Raw genomic sequence first — 18,766 nt, 5'->3', positions numbered from 1 at the left:
GAACATACATAATACCAATATAAGATGGCATCACTTTTTGTTTTTAATTTTCAACTAGGTTATTTAACCGCGCATTGCGGATGTACATTACTTCGAGCATTGGATTGTATCGAAATCATTCGACTGAAAACGATAAAAATGAACACAGGCACCGACACTGATGTTCAAACGGTATTGATTAGTTCAGATCGTCACAATATTTATATCATTTTCATATATCGTCGAATACAGAGTTGTATAAACAAAAAATGATCGAAATCAGAAACCATAAAAATGAATACAGGTATCGGTACCAATGTTGTTCATTTGGTTTGTTACGACATAATGACGATATGGTGCCAGTTTATGAAAAGTAAAAACAATGAAAATAAATAGCGGTATATGTCACACCCCCAAATTCCACACGCGGAGTATTACCGCCTGGAGGCGTGACATGACCAGGATCAAACCACCAATTATATTGAACAATAATAAATGTAATTCAACCAATCAATATGAAAGGTGTTTCCAAAACAAAAGTATAGTTTCAATGTTCAGCACAAGCATTAATGTAAAACCCAACGTAAGTAATAAGTTTGAAATGTCATAAATGTTTAACATGGCATCCACGATCCATGTCCACAACGACCGCGCCTCCCAGCGCAAGCTCCATGAGTACATAACGACCTGCAAGACATGTAACAACGAGTCAACAACAAAGTTGAGCGAGTTCACAGTTGGTTGTTTAGTTATAGTATACGTTTCGTAATTCACATGTTCGTTTTGTAAACCATATATCGTATTTATTTGTATCGCGGCCCTCTAGGCATGTTTGCGAAGATTAGTGGGGGTTTCCCATGTATTCTAGACTAGTTATATTTGTACCGCGGCCCTCCAAGCATGTGTGCGAAGATTAGTATTTGTATGGCAGCCATTCCAAGCATGTGTGCGAAGATTAGTATTCGTATCGTGGCCATTCCAGGCATGTTTGCGAAGATTAGTGGGGGCTTCCCATGTATTACTAGTCTAGCTGTATCTATAATGACCTTCCCCTAACGAGGTTAGTGGTATATATTCCAGTAACGATAAAAGTACAAGTAATCATTCAATCCCATTCCCAACCCCGGGAATCCCATGCCTTGGTAAGAGTGTGAACTCACCTTGGTTTGCTCGGCAGATACACAAAAGGTCACTTGAGTCACTTGTGGTCAACCACGTCCTAACATGGTTACCATACAGTCAGGTCTAGGTTTAAGTAATGCACGTATGGTTTTCTACACGTATACTAACAAGTTGCATGATCATGGCATACACGAGTAATCATGACAGTTCAACAGTAGTATCACTTAAACAAACAAACCCCAAGTATGCAGCCCAAATGGTTGGGCTGGTAAGAGTACACAAGCCCAAACAGAATGTGTGATTAAATGGTCTCGAGTCGAGACAGTGTGGTCTCGGGTTGTAGTCTCAACGTTCTCGAGTCGCAACTAAGGGACCTCGAGTCATGCATGTACTAGTCGAGACTAGACGGTCTCGAGTCGCAACAAGACCCGCAACCATGGTCTCGAGTCTTGTCTATGTGATGGTAACGTGTGGTCTCGAGTCGAGATCGAGAGTTCACGACTCGCAACCCTTGTCGAGATCAGAAGATGTAACAAATTTCCTTAATTGCAGCTCATTAATCTCGTAACATTTGCTAACAGTTTTGGCAGTTTCAATTTAAATCAAATCAACACTTAATTCAGCAATCATGCATAATCATACAACCCTAATCATAATCAACTCAAGAACAGCAATCATCGAATCATCCGAATCAGTGATTTTAATTATCTATTATGCAACCCTAATCATTCCAACTTAATTACATAAACAACGATGATATGCATAAATACGGCCGATTATCTTATATCCAATCGGTTCTAGATCTAATTCATGCAATCCAATTTATAGAGCATCATCACATAAATCCTAATTCTACACCAAACACTAATCTCATGATCATCATGTGGGTTCGGATCAATCGTTCAGAGACAACAATCGCACATACAACATTTAATCATATATTCATAGTTTGTCACAACATCAAAGATCAACCATCATGCATAACATCAAGTATCATGTATTAAGCAAACTAACCATGATGGAACACTAACCTTAACACCGAATAACTAGGCCAAATCAGATGGGGCTTCGGCTGGGTTGATTTCCGTCGAACAAGAGAGGGGAGAAGGAAACTAGGGTTAGGTGTGTGTGTGTGTGTGTTTAGTATTTGGAAGTTATGAGAAACAAACCCCTAAGTTGGAGATGTGTATTCGCATAAGGGAGTGGGCCGAACCCATCAATGGGCTGCCCTTGGTCTCGAGTCGGCCAAGTGGTTTGCGAGTGGAGTTGGGCCAAGAAAGATGTGTGACAAAAGACAAGATGTGCGGCCCAAGTGAGTTTATTATTCGACATATGCACAACACGTTCACATTCATATACACATAACATAATATTCTATCGAAATCAAACACATTAACTAGTCATGTATTGCTCATACAAGTTACATCAAAGCACAAAGAAAGGTTCTAGAATACGGGTTGTCACATTATCCCCAAGTTGAAAGAAATTTCGTCCTGAAATTTAGTACGTACTCTACTCACTGAGGAAGCTAGTTAAGTTGCATGGTTTTCCTGGGGTGTTACAGTATAGATACAGATGTTGTTCAATCGATTCGGTACGTTTTGGTACATTAGCAACACATTGTCTATTTAAAAAAAAAAAACTTTATGACAATATTGGAAAAAAATAAAACGTATTTTTAGAAAAAAAAAACAAAATAAATGATGAATAATAATTTTTTTTAAAAATAAATAAATACTTCAAAATAATAATGACCATTCGTTGTCGGTTTTGGTTCAGTTTGATACACCTGCAATACAGTATCGATTTTCAATAAAAGTTATATTATAGTGTTAAAAAAACATTGTTGCAAATTTAATATTTTTTTTAAATTAACAAACCCAAGTTATTAAAAGAAAACTAAATTAAAAGGTAAATAAAATATTATTTCAAAATAAATGACCTTTTTAAAATAGGATTTAAAAAAATAAAACACTTTAAAATAAAATATTAAAACAGTATTCATCAACAGTTTCAATTAATATGTATAATAATATCCACTTGAGAATAGTCTAGTGTTGTTGGTGAGTTTAGATAGAGCTTAGGATAGGAGAGGTCAGGGGTTCAATCCCCATGGTGTGGAAGTTTAGCCATTAAAAATAAGAATATTAACTAGGAGCCTACAGAAACGAAAAGGGTAGAAAAATCCTAAAACGAAAACACAAGAAAAATCTCACCGACCACCAGCTTTACCACTAGCACCTTAAACACATTCCATCTGTTCGTTGATCGATCTCTCTTCCTCGTTCACTGTCACCAGTTTGACTCTTTGGTCTTTGAGTTATGTGGCTATGAAAAACCAGGTTTTTTTCCGGGTATGGACCAGGGTACAAGCATGGCCAGGTATGGAAAAAGCGGGTATTGATCATAAACGGGTCGGATTTAGGTTGAGGTATTGATTTGAAAAGCGATATCTGGTGTCACCGATTTTGGATAGACTGTAGAGTATAAAAGCTCGCATGAAGTGACTTTGATTCGCATTTAATTCGTCTTTAGCTTATTATTAGTAATAATATAATTAACTATTAACTATTAACTATTATATTAAATTGTAAACAATACTCAAGTTGCTAGATGGATTCTAAGGTAGTGTTTGGTATGCAGCAATGAGAGGTGGAATGGAATAAATGATTACGAGGGAATGAAGAAAAGGGTGTTTAGTTGGTCAATGGAATGGAATCACCCATTCCAAAAGACATTCCATTCCCTTAAAATCATTCTTTCCACCCCCATGTTTTTTTCCATTCCATCCCCTCTTCCACCATTCATCAACAACACCACAACCCACCACCTTCGCCACAACCTACCACCACCACTGATGCCATCGCCGCCACCCGCCACCACCTTACCCCGACAGCTACCACCGCCGCCACCCACTCGCTACCGTTATCATTCACAGTTGTGACCAACCGCCAACGCCACTCGCCGCCGCCCACCACCACCATCGACGCCACCACCACCGCCACCACCAACTGACGCCGCCGCCACAAACCGCCACCTCTGCTTCCACCCACTACCAACGACCACCTTGCCACCACCATCACTCGTCGTCACCGCCGCACCGCCACTCGCCGCCACCACCACCACCCATTGACGCCGCCGACACCCACCACCGACACCTATAACCACCCACAATCACTACCATCGACCACCACCACCACTCACCGCTGGTTTTATTAATTCGTTTTTCTTGCCTACCGAACAATACACAATAATAATTCATTCCATTCACACATGGTAACAAAACAAGCCATGGAATGGTAATGATCCATTGCAATCCCTCGTCTATTCCATTCATTCATCCATTCCATTACCCCATACCAGACAGACCCTAAAAAAGAGAAAGGGAAAAAAAGGTTGGACAAAAGAAATGGTATTAGAATTATGTCAGTTCTTAAACAAATATATCACGAAGCATGATCGAACTTTCCCATTTAAATGGGTTTCTCCTTAGCTAGAATTTGAAAAGATTATAAATCATAAATTCGTTAGTGACAAAGCTATAAAGAACAAGTATGACGGTATGAGAAAAGAGTACAACCTTTTGTTGGTGCATGAAATGTCTGTTGTCACACCCCATTTTCCACGTGTCTCACCGGTGGGCCCGGTGGGGGATTACCGTGACGTAGTTGGCAACAATATAGTCAAACCACACAATATATGAATGCACAGCGGAAGCATAAAGATAATTATATTTCAAGCATTGTTTGTAATATCAAATGTATTACGAATAGTCGAAAGGTATCCACAGGGGATCAAACAAAAATATAACTATTGTTCAACAGACGTAGGCATCTTAAGCTTGCGAGACTCTTTATGATGCTAAGGAGAAATATCCAGCCAATTACGCATAGTACCTGCATTTAGTCTTTTTGGGAAAATACGTCAGTTTACACTGCTAAATACATTCAACCGACACTTTTGTAAAATGTTTATTAAAATTGATTTGAATGCACAAGGCACAAACTCTTTTATAACTTGGGAGAATTATTTACATTTATAATCTTGTGAACGAATTACATGTTCCTTATGCATTCAGTAGCCCGGATCAAGTCCGAGTTAAAGATCAATAGACACACCATATCGACTATTTATGCACTGACGAGTGTACACCTACACTCCGCGCTTAGGTCGTGGCCATTTCGTAAAATGATGCCACGGATATCCGGGACATGGTCATTAACCCCCCAAAGGCTTTTAAGTAACAAGACTGTTTAAACGAGCCGATCAAATTTATTCAATTACCCACTCAACGGTGGAGAATTTGATGCCCGACCAAGCGGTATACTATATACCGTAACCCAAGCCCGTATAACGGAAAATAAGTTAAAAGTATTTACCTTTGCAAGTATAAATCCTTAATCGAAATAAATTGCAGATAGCTTTTACTGGTCTCCTATTCTGGAACGGAGGTTTAAATTAACCTATTAGAATCCTAACGGGTCTTTAAATTAGCCGTAGCTTAGACCGGCCAGTTTTAAAGGATAGTTACGGTTTAATCGCGTGAAAGGCGAAAACCGTGAATGGAATGTGATTTGGACCCAACAAGTTTGAAGACTTGTTTTATATGGGTATAATAACCACACTCTGGATTTTGGGGTCAAAACAATATGGTTTGACCCGTTTCGGCTAGTTTATGTAAACTAGTTACATAAGCCGAACCGTGCACGCAAAAGGCGCAACGGGTAACCGTAAGAGTCCTACACTGTTTTCCTAAGTCAATACGCTTTAAAGAGGTTGTGGTATCAGTAGGATACCTTCCATAATGCCCATAACGAGTTTAAATCCATTTTATGCCCCGTAGGGGTATTTCGGTCTTTTTAAAGGTTTTAAAAGAGGTTTCTGAGTTCTACAGGAAATCTGAGTTTCCCGAACAGTTTATAAAGTCCAAAATACTTTATTTAATATTTAAAATCAGTAGCAACTGGAATCGGGTCAAAAGACCTTGTAGAACTCAAGTTATGGCCGAAAAGGGTATATTCGGTATTTACCGAATCGATGCCATACCCGCAGGTTATGAGCAGGTTAAAAATAATAAAAAATCTTTAAAAATCTTTAAAAATCCCAAAATATTATTTTACATCAATGTGTAAAAGGATTGGTGTCGAAATCTGGGTTTAGATAGGCGTTATGCTAATTGCGCTATTTAATTACTTAAGTTTCCGTAATTTGCGCTATTTAGCATAACTCCTATTCTGGACCTCAGATTGACATGAAATTTTAGGGACATGCTTAGAAATCAGTAACAAATGTTACGGTCCTTTCACATGTCCGAACTCCTCGTTTTAAATTAAAAAGGGCGTTACGGTCAACCTTTATGCATTTAACGGAATTGTGTAAAAGACTCGGACAAACAACGAACCGGTCACAGAGGGTTATACCATCATGTAACCTGGTCCTAAGAGAGTCCTAAGGCATATCTAAATCATAGTTTAACGGGTCAGAACTAAAGTCAATGCAAAAGTCAAAGCTTTGCGACTTTTGGCTCCGAACCGGGTCAAAATAGTAAATGGTCGGATCAAACAAGCTTAGACTAGTTAATATACTTATTATTATGTTTTATGAGTGTTTAAACAGGTTACACATCATCTACATTACTGGTTATGCATGAAATCGCAAAATAGCATTTCTGTTGACTTTTTCTAAGCACGTTTGACTCGACATTCGGATTAGTTAGAGTGGGAATCAGAGGGTGCCCTTTTAGGGGTTTAAAGCCCACATGATTACCAACATATAACTATCTTTGATTCGACAAACCACTGGACCATTTGTGATTTATCGCAAAGTCAATCGTTAATTACGACGGATTGACTTTTAAGCTAAACTATGCATAAACTAAGCCATAAAAGGGTAGGCATACTTACAGAAGCTTGGTGCACGACTAGGGATGATAGAAGAATGCTTTAGAGCTCCAGAGATGAACTAGAATGCAGGTTTGAGGTGTGTTGAACATTGGTGCAATGCATTGGCTTTTATAGTGAATTTCCATGCTCAAGATCATTACAACTCACTCTAAAATGGTTCATGGATGATCAGCAGGTGTCCTATAGTGCTAGGGGACATGTAGAGGGCGCCCATGCTTCAATTAATGCACACAAGATCGTTCACAAGCTCAAACATTGAATCTGTCCAAGAATTCTGCATCTGGGACTCGTACGCGGCCCGCTTTAGGATTCAAGCAACTCAGACGCGGGCCGCCTGAATCCTAAAGTCAGTAAACGAATCTTCAACTGGCGCGCGGCCCGCATTAGCTCACCCGTTTCCTTAACGCGGCCCGCCTGAGGGTTGATTTCCAAGATTTTCAAATCTTTTGTGATGATTAACCTGACCTTTCGGTTTCGAAGGGGTAACTTTGCGATTTGGCCCTCGATTATTTACAATTAAGGGCCTCGTGACTTTTACCCGCATTGTTAACTCCCCGGTTAGTTTAATTACTATCTGAAAAGCCTTAACTTTTATTGTTGACGCTTTTAACCCCTCGCATACGAATTTGATCATAACTTTCTCGTTTTAAAACGGAACTTCATGAAATTTATATCGTATATTCTAGTGAGCGTATTTTACTGTTACAAAGCCTCGGGTTCATCAAAGGGTCACTCAGAGGTATAAATTAAACATGTTGACACAATTAACCCCTGTAGTTTGTAATCTCTCACTTTCTTCCGCGTTTCGCTCCGTACGATCCATGATTGATTCGTTTGAAGGTACGAGCATCATTTAGGGTTACTATACAGTATAATTACCCCTCGTTGACATTTTTAACCCTCGAATTTACATACTTTCAAGGTTTGTCAACTTTAGTCCTTTATTCAGTATTTAATACCACGTGTAAACTCATGACACGTGTCAACACATTATTGGACACAAAATTTCGAGGTGTTACATCCTCACCCCCTTAAAATAAATCTCGACCCGAGATTTACTAAAACAAATAAGGGTATTTTTCTTTCATCATGGCTTCAACCTCCCACGTGAATTCTGGACCTCTACGGGCATCCCATTTGACCTTAACAATAGGTACATGCTTCCTTCGAAGCTTCTTTACCTGTCGATCTTCGATCGACAAAGGTTTTTCCACAAATTTTAAGCTCTCATCTATATGCACATCTGTATGTGGTATTACCAGTGATTCATCAGCGAAGCACTTCTTTAGATTGCAGATGTGGAACACATTGTGAATTCCATTGAGCTCCTCAGGTAAGTTTAACTTATAGGCAACTGACCCGACACGTTCGATAACCTCGAAAGGTCCTATGTATCTCGGGCTTAGTTTGCCTTTCTTACCGAAACGCATCACCCCCTTCCAGGGTGATACTTTAAGTAACACTTTTTCACCTACTTCGAAGTGAAAATCTTTACGCTTTGGATCTGCGTAACTTTTCTGCCTATCTCGGGCAGCCTTGAGACGGTCTCGAATCTGGACAATCTTGTCCGTCATTTCGAAGACTATCTCTGGTCCTGATAATTGGACATCTCCAACTTCCGCCCAACAAATGGGCGATCTACACTTTCTACCGTATAATGCCTCGAAGGGCGCAGCCTTAATGCTGGTATGGTAGCTATTGTTGTAGGATAATTCGATTAATAGTAGGTTCTTATCCCAACTACCACCCAAATCGATAGCACATGCACGTAGCATGTCTTCCAACGTCTGAATAGTACGCTTACTCTGACCGTCTGTCTGAGAATGGTAAGCCGTACTGAAATTCAAACGTGTGCCCAAAGATTGCTGGAAGCTTTTCCAGAAATGAGACGTGTATCTAGTATCTCTGTCGGAGATAATAGACACAGGTATGGCATGTAAGGCTACAATCTTATCAATGTATAACTGGGCTAACATGTCGGAGCTATACGTCTCCTTGATGGGTAAGAAATGTGCTGACTTAGTCAGTCTCTCAACTATAACCCATATTGTATCATTTTCTTTCCTCGTCTTGGGTAACTTGGTAATAAAATCCATAGTTACACATTCCCACTTCCATTCGGGAAGTTCAGGCTGTTGTAGCAAGCCTGATGGCTTTTGATGCTCAGCTTTGACTTGCGTACAAGTCAAGCATTTGGCTACATAAGCGGCTACAGACTTTTTCAAGCCTATCCACCAATAATTTGCCTTTAGATCCTGATACATCTTATCAGCTCCCGGGTGAACAGAATATTTGGAACTATGGGCTTCCTAGAGGATAACATCTCGTAGTCCTCCATAAATTGGAACCCATATTCGTCCATTTAATCGTAAAATTCCGTCCTTGCTAAGAGTTAACTGCTCCTCAGTTACTCCTAGCTTTTCTTTAGGATAGTTAGCTTCCAGCACAGCTTCTCTCTGTGCAGCTAACAACCTTTCAATCAAATTATTCTTCACTTCAATGCTCTTGGCATTGATTCGGATGGGTTTCACCCTTTCCTTTCGACTTAAGGCATCAACGACTACATTCGCCTTGCCGGGATGGTATTTGATTTCACAATCATAATCATTTAAAGTCTCCATCCAGCGGCGCTGCCTCATGTTTAATTCCTTCTGATTAAACGGATGTTGAAGGCTCTTATGATCCGAATAGATCACAAACTTGATACCATACAGATAATGCCTCCACAATTTTAGTGCGAACACAATGGCACCCAACTCCAAGTCATGGGTGGTGTAATTCTTTTCATGCACCTTTAACTGTCTTGAAACATAGGCAATAACCTTGCCTTTCTGCATAAGCACGCATCCCATGCCAGTGTATGATGCGTTGCAGTAAACTACGAATTCTTCGGTACCTTCAGGCAATGTCAGTACAGGAGCGTTGCTCAACTTTTGCTTCAGAATATCAAAGGACTCTTGCTGCTTAGGGCCCCAAACGAACTTTACTTTCTTCTTGGTCAAGGAAGTTAAAGGCGCAGCAATCCTTGAAAATTTTTCAATGAAACGCCTGTAATATCCTGCTAACCCCAGGAAACTACGAATCTCTGTAGGCGTCTTTGGCTCTTGCCAATTCATGACAGCTTCTACTTTAGCGGGATCCACTTGGATACCACGCTCGCTGACAACATGTCCTAGGAATTCGACTTCTCGAAGCCAGAATTCGCACTTAGAGAATTTGGCATAGAGTTTCTCATGATGCAGGAGTTTGAGAATACAACGAAGGTGTTTCTCATGGTCAGCTCGGTTCTTAGAGTAGATAAGAATGTCGTCGATGAAAACGATGACGAATTTGTCTAAGTACGGCTTGCAGACGCGATTCATGAGATCCATGAACGCAGCCAGTGCATTAGTGAGCCCAAAAGGCATCATTAGGAACTCATAATGACCATAACGAGTCCTAAATGCGGTTTTATGTACGTCTTCATCTCTGACCTTCGGTTGATGGTAGCCTGATCTCAAGTCAATCTTCGAGAAATAACTTGCCCCCTTGTAACTGATCGAACAAATCGTCGATCCTCGGCAAGGGATACCTATTCTTTATCGTGACTTTGTTAAGCTCTCGATAATCGATGCACAGACGCATCGATCCGTCCTTCTTCTTGACAAACAGGACAGGTGCTCCCCAACGAGACGAACTAGGTCTGATGAAACCTTTAGCTAGCAGTTCATCTAGTTGGGTCCTCAACTCCTTCATTTCGGTTGGTGTTAACCTGTAAGGTGCTCGAGCAACAGGTGGTGCTCCAGGGATGATATCGATCCTGAATTCCACTTGCCTATCTGGTGGCAAGCCAGGTAGATCTTCAGGGAAAACTTCTGGGTATTCCGAAATGACGGGAATGTCTTCTATCTTCGGTTTAGGCTCATCAAAAATCACATGTGCCATGTAGATGACACAACCCTTCTTTAGACATTTTGAAGCCTTGAGCATAGTCACTTGCTCAGGCAATCCATACTGGGTATCTCCCCGAATGGTAAGCGATTCACCAGACGGAGTCTTTATCACCACTTGCTTTCTGCTGCAGACGATTTGGGCCTGGTTGTGAGATAACCAGTCCATACCCAATACTATGTCAAAACCGGCCAATTTAAAGGGAAGTAGAGATAGAGGAAAAGAGTGGTTCTTAATGGATATCACACATCCATCTAACATAGTGGAGACGGTTTCTATGGTGCCATCTGCTAGCTCTACCTCATAATTCACATTTAAGGTTTTGACAGGCATATTCAGCAATTTGCAAAATTTATGATCTACGAAAGACTTATCAGCGCCTGAATCAAAAGTACTCTTGCGAAGATATCATTTACAAGAAAAGTACCTGTGATCACGTTATCGTTTAGCACTGCTTCTTTCGCATCCATCCTGAAGATTCTTGCATTGGTCCTCCTGGCCTCTTCAGGCTTCTTGGCGTTTTTAGGGCAGTTGGTTCTAATGTGCCCCTTCTCGTTACAACTGTAGCAAGTTGCATCCTTTATCTTTTTGCAATCCAAGGTCTTGTGGTCCTTGGACTTGCATAACCCGCAAGCAAATGACTTCGACTGAGTCTGCGAGTTCGATTCGAGTCTACACTTTCCAAAGTGATGTCTCTTGCAATTCTTGCACTTGGGCTTCTCACCAGACTGGTGCCCATCCTTCCTTGACTCAGACCCTCTCTTGTTGTCACCGTTTCCACGGTGCTTCTTGCTCGACCTCCGTGAAGTATCATCTTCACGCTTTCTCTTCTCAGCTTCTTTGTTCCTCAGCGATCTTTGTCTGACCGCATCCAGAGTGAGGGACAAAGAAATGTCAGCTACAGATCTAAAGGTCGCTGGCCGAGAGGCCTTTACGCTTGCCTTTATCTCGGGGGCTAAACCACCGATAAAACGAGCTATCCTCTTTGGCTCCGGGGTTACCAGATACGGAACCAACCGGGACATCGTGTTGAAGCTCGTGAGGTAAGCTTGACAGTCAAGGTTCGTCATAACCAACGATAGGAAGTCGGACTCGATCTTTTCAACCTCATGTTAAGGGCAGAAATTTTCCTTGATGAGAGAAATGAATTCCTCCCATGTCATGTTGTACAAAACAGCCTTCCCCGAGGCCTGAACCAGAGATCTCCACCAAGCCAGAGCCTCGCCCTTGAATGATTGTGAAACAAACTTTACCACATCTTTCTCTGTGCACCCACTGATGTCCACCACAGTGTCCATCTCGTCTAACCACGTCATGCAATCTACCGCGCCCTTCTCCCCAGTGAAATCTCGGGGTTTGCAAGATACGAAATACTTGTAGGTCCAGCCCCTGGCGCGAGATGCATCAGTATACACTTTTTCCGTAGGACGAACACTGTTTTCATTGGATGAGTGGTTATCATCGTCCTTTCTAGGCTTAGACGGGGGTTTGCTGTGAGATTTTGAGTGGGTTTTTGGCTTTGAGTGTGGTTTAGATATGGTTCTGCTCCGGGACTCAGTGTACTCTTCGTATTGTCGATCCAAGGCTGCCTTAACAGCACCGTCGACAAGAGCTTTTAATTCAGCGCCCGTCAAATGAACCTGGGCATTATCATATTCATCTTCTTTCGAATGACTATTCTCCTCATTTGGATCAGCCATTGTAACTTAAATCTGCTACAGAAGATAATGAAAAAGTTTTATTTAGGAGTTTATTATGGAATTGTCTTTTATGACAATTCATTAACCATGGTAAACGGAGACCATATCTGGTTAATTTGTTACTCACTTTTATTTAGGATTTGAATATAACTTATCCTAATTACAACAATATTGTTAGTGGCACAACAGCCTAGTCACAAGGACGTTTTATAGTATAAGCCGGGATTACAGAGAATCAAGGCATGAAGGTTCGAACCGTAGTCCTTTTACCTTTTCTGACAGGGAGTCATAGACTACCACTGCCTTTTGTCTTATATGACAATAATTATGGCCCGTAGGCACTACACCACTAATGGATGTTTTAATAAGTTTGGCCCGTAGGCACTACATCACTAATGGATGTTTAATAATTGATCATCTTCATTGACGATTTTAACCCATGATTTACAAATCATTAATTTAGGCTTTGGAATCCTTAAGAGGATTCTTATATAAGAATGACGCGTGCGATTTTAACGAATCACATCTGCCATGAACGTTAACATGTTTACAGAGGTTAACTGGGAATCCGAATCTTTTAATCAGGTCTTACCATCTTGGCCGGGTCTTATGAAGACACCTGGCTAGGTTTCACTCTTAAGATTCTTTATTTAGGCATATTTAAATTTAAAAGGAATGATTTTTGATTTATTTCATATAAAATAACAAAATGAAATTTGTAACATAACATTCCATAAATTTCAAATATGATTACACGATGCCCTAAACGGGACTTTTTAAATAAATAAATACCTACGCAGAGGTTTATAGAAAAACAAGTCCACGCAGGGACCAAATATAAGATAGATGTCCACACAGGGACTAAAAGATAAGTCCACGCAGGGACTGGAATGCAATTGTCCACGAGGGACTAAAGTACTCAAAACAAATGTCCTCGTAGGGACTTGATTGTAATAGTAAATACAATAATAACTAAGGAGACTAATGATCTCGTTTCTTCCTCCCTTTTAGTAGGTTTGCTAGGCCCTTGAGAAATCCACGATTACTCTTACGTTCTTGTTCGAAGTCTCGTTCCACACGGTTTAAATGGTGTAGGATTTCTTCTTGCTCCGGTGGAGAAAAACGTGGCTGCTGCGACGGTTGCTGAACCGGAGGTCTAGGAGGTATTGGATACCCATGAGCTGAGTAATCTGGTCTCCAAGAGGTTCCATGGAGAGCATTGTAATTAGCCGCTACCACGTATGGATCGGCATCATAGTTATAGTTGTAGTGCGTGTGAGTCGGCTGCTCAAACGGATTGTATGCGGTGGAGCCGCCGTACGCTGGTATCGGATTGTCATATCCGAAAGGTGGCGGAGGTGGTGCAACTGGTGCAGAATTCACCTCTGCAGGGTGACCAGAAGGTTCCCCTAATTGTGGTTCTTCTTCAGGCACTGACGGAAAGTGACTCGCACTCGAGTGGCGAGGGGTGCTGAAATGGAATTCCCCTCCTCAGGTGGACATCCGCGCGCCTGATCTTCTACGCCTTGGTGGATCTGGAATTACTGGTTGAACCGGTGGCGGTGGCGGTGGCGTAACTGCCACGAACCACGAATCCTCAGAAGGATCCTGCTGCTGCTGTTGGTCATGAGGCGAGAAATGTTGAGATGGTGTGAAGTACCAATTACATTGGTCAAACCTCGCCTGGTAACTGTCGGGACCTTGATAGGGTGTTCCATGGAAGGATGACCCATCAGAGATCTCGATTGGATGATTGGGAGTACCCCTTGCAGGTTCGACGGGATCTGTATCCTCGTCCATATCCACTGCATTATCTTCGGAAAAGTGATCCTCTGGTCCTAAAGGGTTATACCCTATTGGCTCTTGGACATAATCTGCCGGGTTAAACTGTCCTACGAAGAAAGGTGAAGGATCGCCATAAGAACGGTGCGAAGCAGATCGCTGGAGAGGTATGAATGATGGTTGAGGGTTATTGGGTTCATTTTTTGAGTTTGGTCCGAAAGAATGACGGTATGAAGGTGTTGAACTATGCAAGGTAGAATGTCTTGCAGGTTCAAAGAGGTTCCTCCTTCGCCTCTGTGGTTCCTCACTTCTTGTACTGGAAGGAGCTCGCATGTTCGAAGGACCAGCCTCGTGATCATTGTGAGTGATCGGCCCTTTGCCTCTTCCTCCTCTTCCTCTTCTAATTGCTGGTGGCATATTTCCTGCTTTCAAAACTTTAAATAACAATAAACAATAAAAAGACAAACTGGAATAACAATTCGAATTTGTCCTATGTTCTTGTCTAGACTCAAGTATGTGCAATTGTGTAACTGAGATTAAACACAAAGGCTAGTGTTTAATTCACTCAGTGTTGGCTCTGATAACAACCTGTCACACCCCATTTTCCACGTGTCTCACCGGTGGGCCCGGTGGGGGATTACCGTGACGTAGTTGGCAACAATATAGTCAAACCACACAATATATGAATGCACAGCGGAAGCATAAAGATAATTATATTTCAAGCATTGTTTGTAATATCAAATGTATTACGAATAGTCGAAAGGTATCCACAGGGGATCAAATAAAAATATAAGTATTGTTCAACAGACGTAGGCATCTTAAGCTTGCGAGACTCTTTATGATGCTAAGGAGAAATATCCATCCAATTACGCATAGTACCTGCATTTAGTCTTTTTGGGAAAATACGTCAGTTTACACTGGTAAATACTTTCAACCGACACTTTTGTAAAATGTTTATTAAAATTGATTTGAATGCACAAGGCACAAACTCTTTTATAACTTGGGAGAATTATTTACATTTATAATCTTGTGAACGAATTACATGTTCCTTATGCGTTCAGTAGCCCGGATCAAGTCTGGGTTAAAGATCAATAGACACACCATATCGACTATTTATGCACTGACGAGTGTACGCCTACACTCCGCGCTTAGGTCGTGGCCATTTCGTAAAATGATGCCAGGGATATCCGGGACATGGTCATTAACCCCCCAAAGGCTTTTAAGTAACAAGACTGTTTAAACGAGCCGATCAAATTTATTCAATTACCCACTCAACTGGAGAATTTGATGCCCGATCAAGCGGTATATTATATACCGTAACCCAAGCCCGTATAACGGAAAATAAGTTAAAAGTATTTACCTTTGCAAGTATAAATCCTTAATCGAAATAAATTGCAGATAGCTTTTACTGGTCTCCTATTCTGGAACGGAGGTTTAAATTAACCTATTAGAATCCTAACGGATCTTTAAATTAGCCGTAGCTTAGACCGGTCAGTTTCAAAGGATAGTTACGGTTGTGGTATCTGTAGGATACCTTCCATAATGCCCATAACGAGTTTAAATCCATTTTATGCCCCGTAGGGGTATTTCGGTCTTTTTAAAGGTTTTAAAAGAGGTTTCTGAGTTCTACAGGAAATCTGAGTTTCCCGAATAGTTTATAAAGTCCAAAATACTTTATTTAATATTTAAAATCAGTAGCAACTGGAATCGGGTCAAAAGACCTTGTAGAACTCAAGTTATGGTCGAAAAGGGTATATTCGGTATTTACCGAATCGATGCCATACCCGCAGGTTATGAGCATGTTAAAAATAATTAAAAATCTTTAAAAATCCCAAAATATTATTTTACATCAATGTGTAAAAGGTTTGGTGTCAAAATCTGGGTTTAGATAGGCGCTATGCTAATTGCGCTATTTAATTACTAAAGTTTCCGCAATTTGCGCTATTTAGCATAACTCCTATTCTGGTCCTCGGATTGACGTGAAATTTTAGGGACATGCTTAGAAATCAGTAACAAATGTTACAGTCCTTTCACATGTCCGAAATCCTCGTTTTAAATTAAAAAGGGCGTTACGGTCAACTTTTAAGCATTTAACGGAATTGTGTAAAAGACTCGGACAAACAACGAACCAGTCACAGAGGGTTATACCATCATGTAACCTGGTCCTAAGAGAGTCCTAAGGCATATCTAAATCATAGTTTAACGGGTCAGAACTGAAGTCAATGCAAAAGTCAAAGCTTTGCGACTTTTGGCTCCGAACTGGGTCAAAACAGTAATGGTCGGATCAAACAAGCTTAGACTAGTTAATATACTTATTATTATGTTTTATGAGTGTTTAAACATGTTACACATCATCTACATTACTTGTTATGCATGAAATCGCAAAATAGCATTTCTGTTGACTCTTTCTAAGCACGTTTGACTCGACATTCGGATTAGTTAGAGTGGGAATCAGAGGGTGCGCTTTTAGGGGTTTAAAGCCCACATGATTACCAACATATAACTATCTTTGATTCGACAAACCACTGGACCATTTCTGATTTATCGCAAAGTCAATTGTTAATTACGACGGATTGACTTTTAAGCTAAACTATGCATAAACTAAGCCACAAAAGGGTAGGCATACTTACAAAAGCTTGGTGCACGACTAGGGATGATAGAAGAATGCTTTAGAGCTCCAGAGATGAATTAGAATGCAGGTTTGAGGTGTGTTGAACATTGGTGCAATGCATTGGCTTTTATAGTGAATTTCCATGCTCAAGATCATTACAACTCACTCTACAATGGTTCATGGATGATCAGCAGGTGTCCTATAGTGCTAGGGGACATGTAGAGGGCGCCCATGCTTCAATTAATGCACACAAGATCGTTCACAAGCTCAAACATTGAATCTGTCCAAGAATTCTGCATCTAGGACTCGTACGCGGCCCGCTTTAGGATTCAAGCAACTCAGACGCGAGCCGCCTAAATCCTAAAGTCTGTAAACGAATCTTCAACTGGCGTGCGGCCCGCATTAGCTCGCCCGTTTCCTTAACGCGGCCCGCCTGAGGGTTGATTTCCAAGATTTTCAAATCTTTTGTAATGATTAACCTGACCTTTCGGTTTCGAAGGGGTAACTTTGCGATTTGGCCCTCAATTATTTACAATTAAGGGCCTCGTGACTTTTACCCGCATTGTTAAGTCCCCGATTAGTTTAATTACTATCCGAAAAGCCTTAACTTTTATTGTTGACGCTTTTAACCCCTCGCATACGAATTTGATCATAACTTTCTCGTTTTAAAACGGAACTTCGCGAAATTTATATCGTATATTCTAGTGAGCGTATTTTACTGTTACAAAGCCTCGGGTTCGTCAAAGGGTTACTCAGAGGTATAAATTAAACATGTTGACACAATTAACCCCTGTAGTTTGTAATCTCTCACTTTCTTCCGCGTTTCGCTCTGTACGATCCATGATTGATTCGTTTGAAGGTACGAGCATCATTTAGGGTTACTATACAGTATAATTACCCCTCGTTGACATTTTTATCCCTCGTATTTACATACTTTCAAGGTTTGTCAACTTTAGTCCTTTATTTAGTATTTAATACCACGTGTAAACTCATGACACGTGTCAACACATTATTGGACACAAAATTTCGAGGTGTTACATCTGTTGACTACGTTTGTATTGAGTCTTAGGTCAAGATAGGTTAGATTGGAGCTTGAAAGTCAAAATAGGGTTACTTGTTAATTTCGCTCATGTGTACATAGTTAGAGGTGATTTCGCTTTTTAGGTCAGCTTGAGATTTCGCTCATAGGGTTACATGGGGGTTTCGCTTTTATGATCACATGGGATTTCGCTCTTTAGTCAGTCATAGGAGCGAAATCAGGATAACTATAAATACCCCATGTGTGATTTCATTCTATAACTTGGAGCGAAATCTTGTCATATGCTAGGTGACGAAACTCTATCAAAATCAATTCAGAAAGCATAAATAGAGAAGGAATTAAAGAGGAAAAGCTGTTGTTACTTTGTGTACATTGATTCCGCCTTTATACGCAAAGATGAACTACCTTAACTAACTTTTCAAGGTCATACAACGGTCCAACAAGTGGTATCAGAGCTCAGGATGAGGAGTTCATACTACTACAGCTTGATTCTAACAAATTCTCTTACTTCTACTCACTTTTTCTCACTTTTTCTCATATTTTTCTGATTTGAACTGGTTCCTACGGTTGAAATGGCCTGAATTTCGAATATAACGTGTAAAACATAGAAATAACAAACCCTAGAAAGAATCAGGTTAAAATTCGGACTAAAAATGGTGAAAATTAGCTAAAAACCTAATTTCGCTTTTACGGACATCCA

The sequence above is a fragment of the Helianthus annuus genome, chromosome 8, assembly GCF_002127325.2.
Source record: "Helianthus annuus cultivar XRQ/B chromosome 8, HanXRQr2.0-SUNRISE, whole genome shotgun sequence".
In the NCBI taxonomy this organism is placed as follows: Eukaryota; Viridiplantae; Streptophyta; class Magnoliopsida; order Asterales; family Asteraceae; genus Helianthus; species Helianthus annuus.
The sequence above is the reverse complement of the archived record's forward strand: the minus strand, read 5'-3'. Positions refer to the sequence as shown.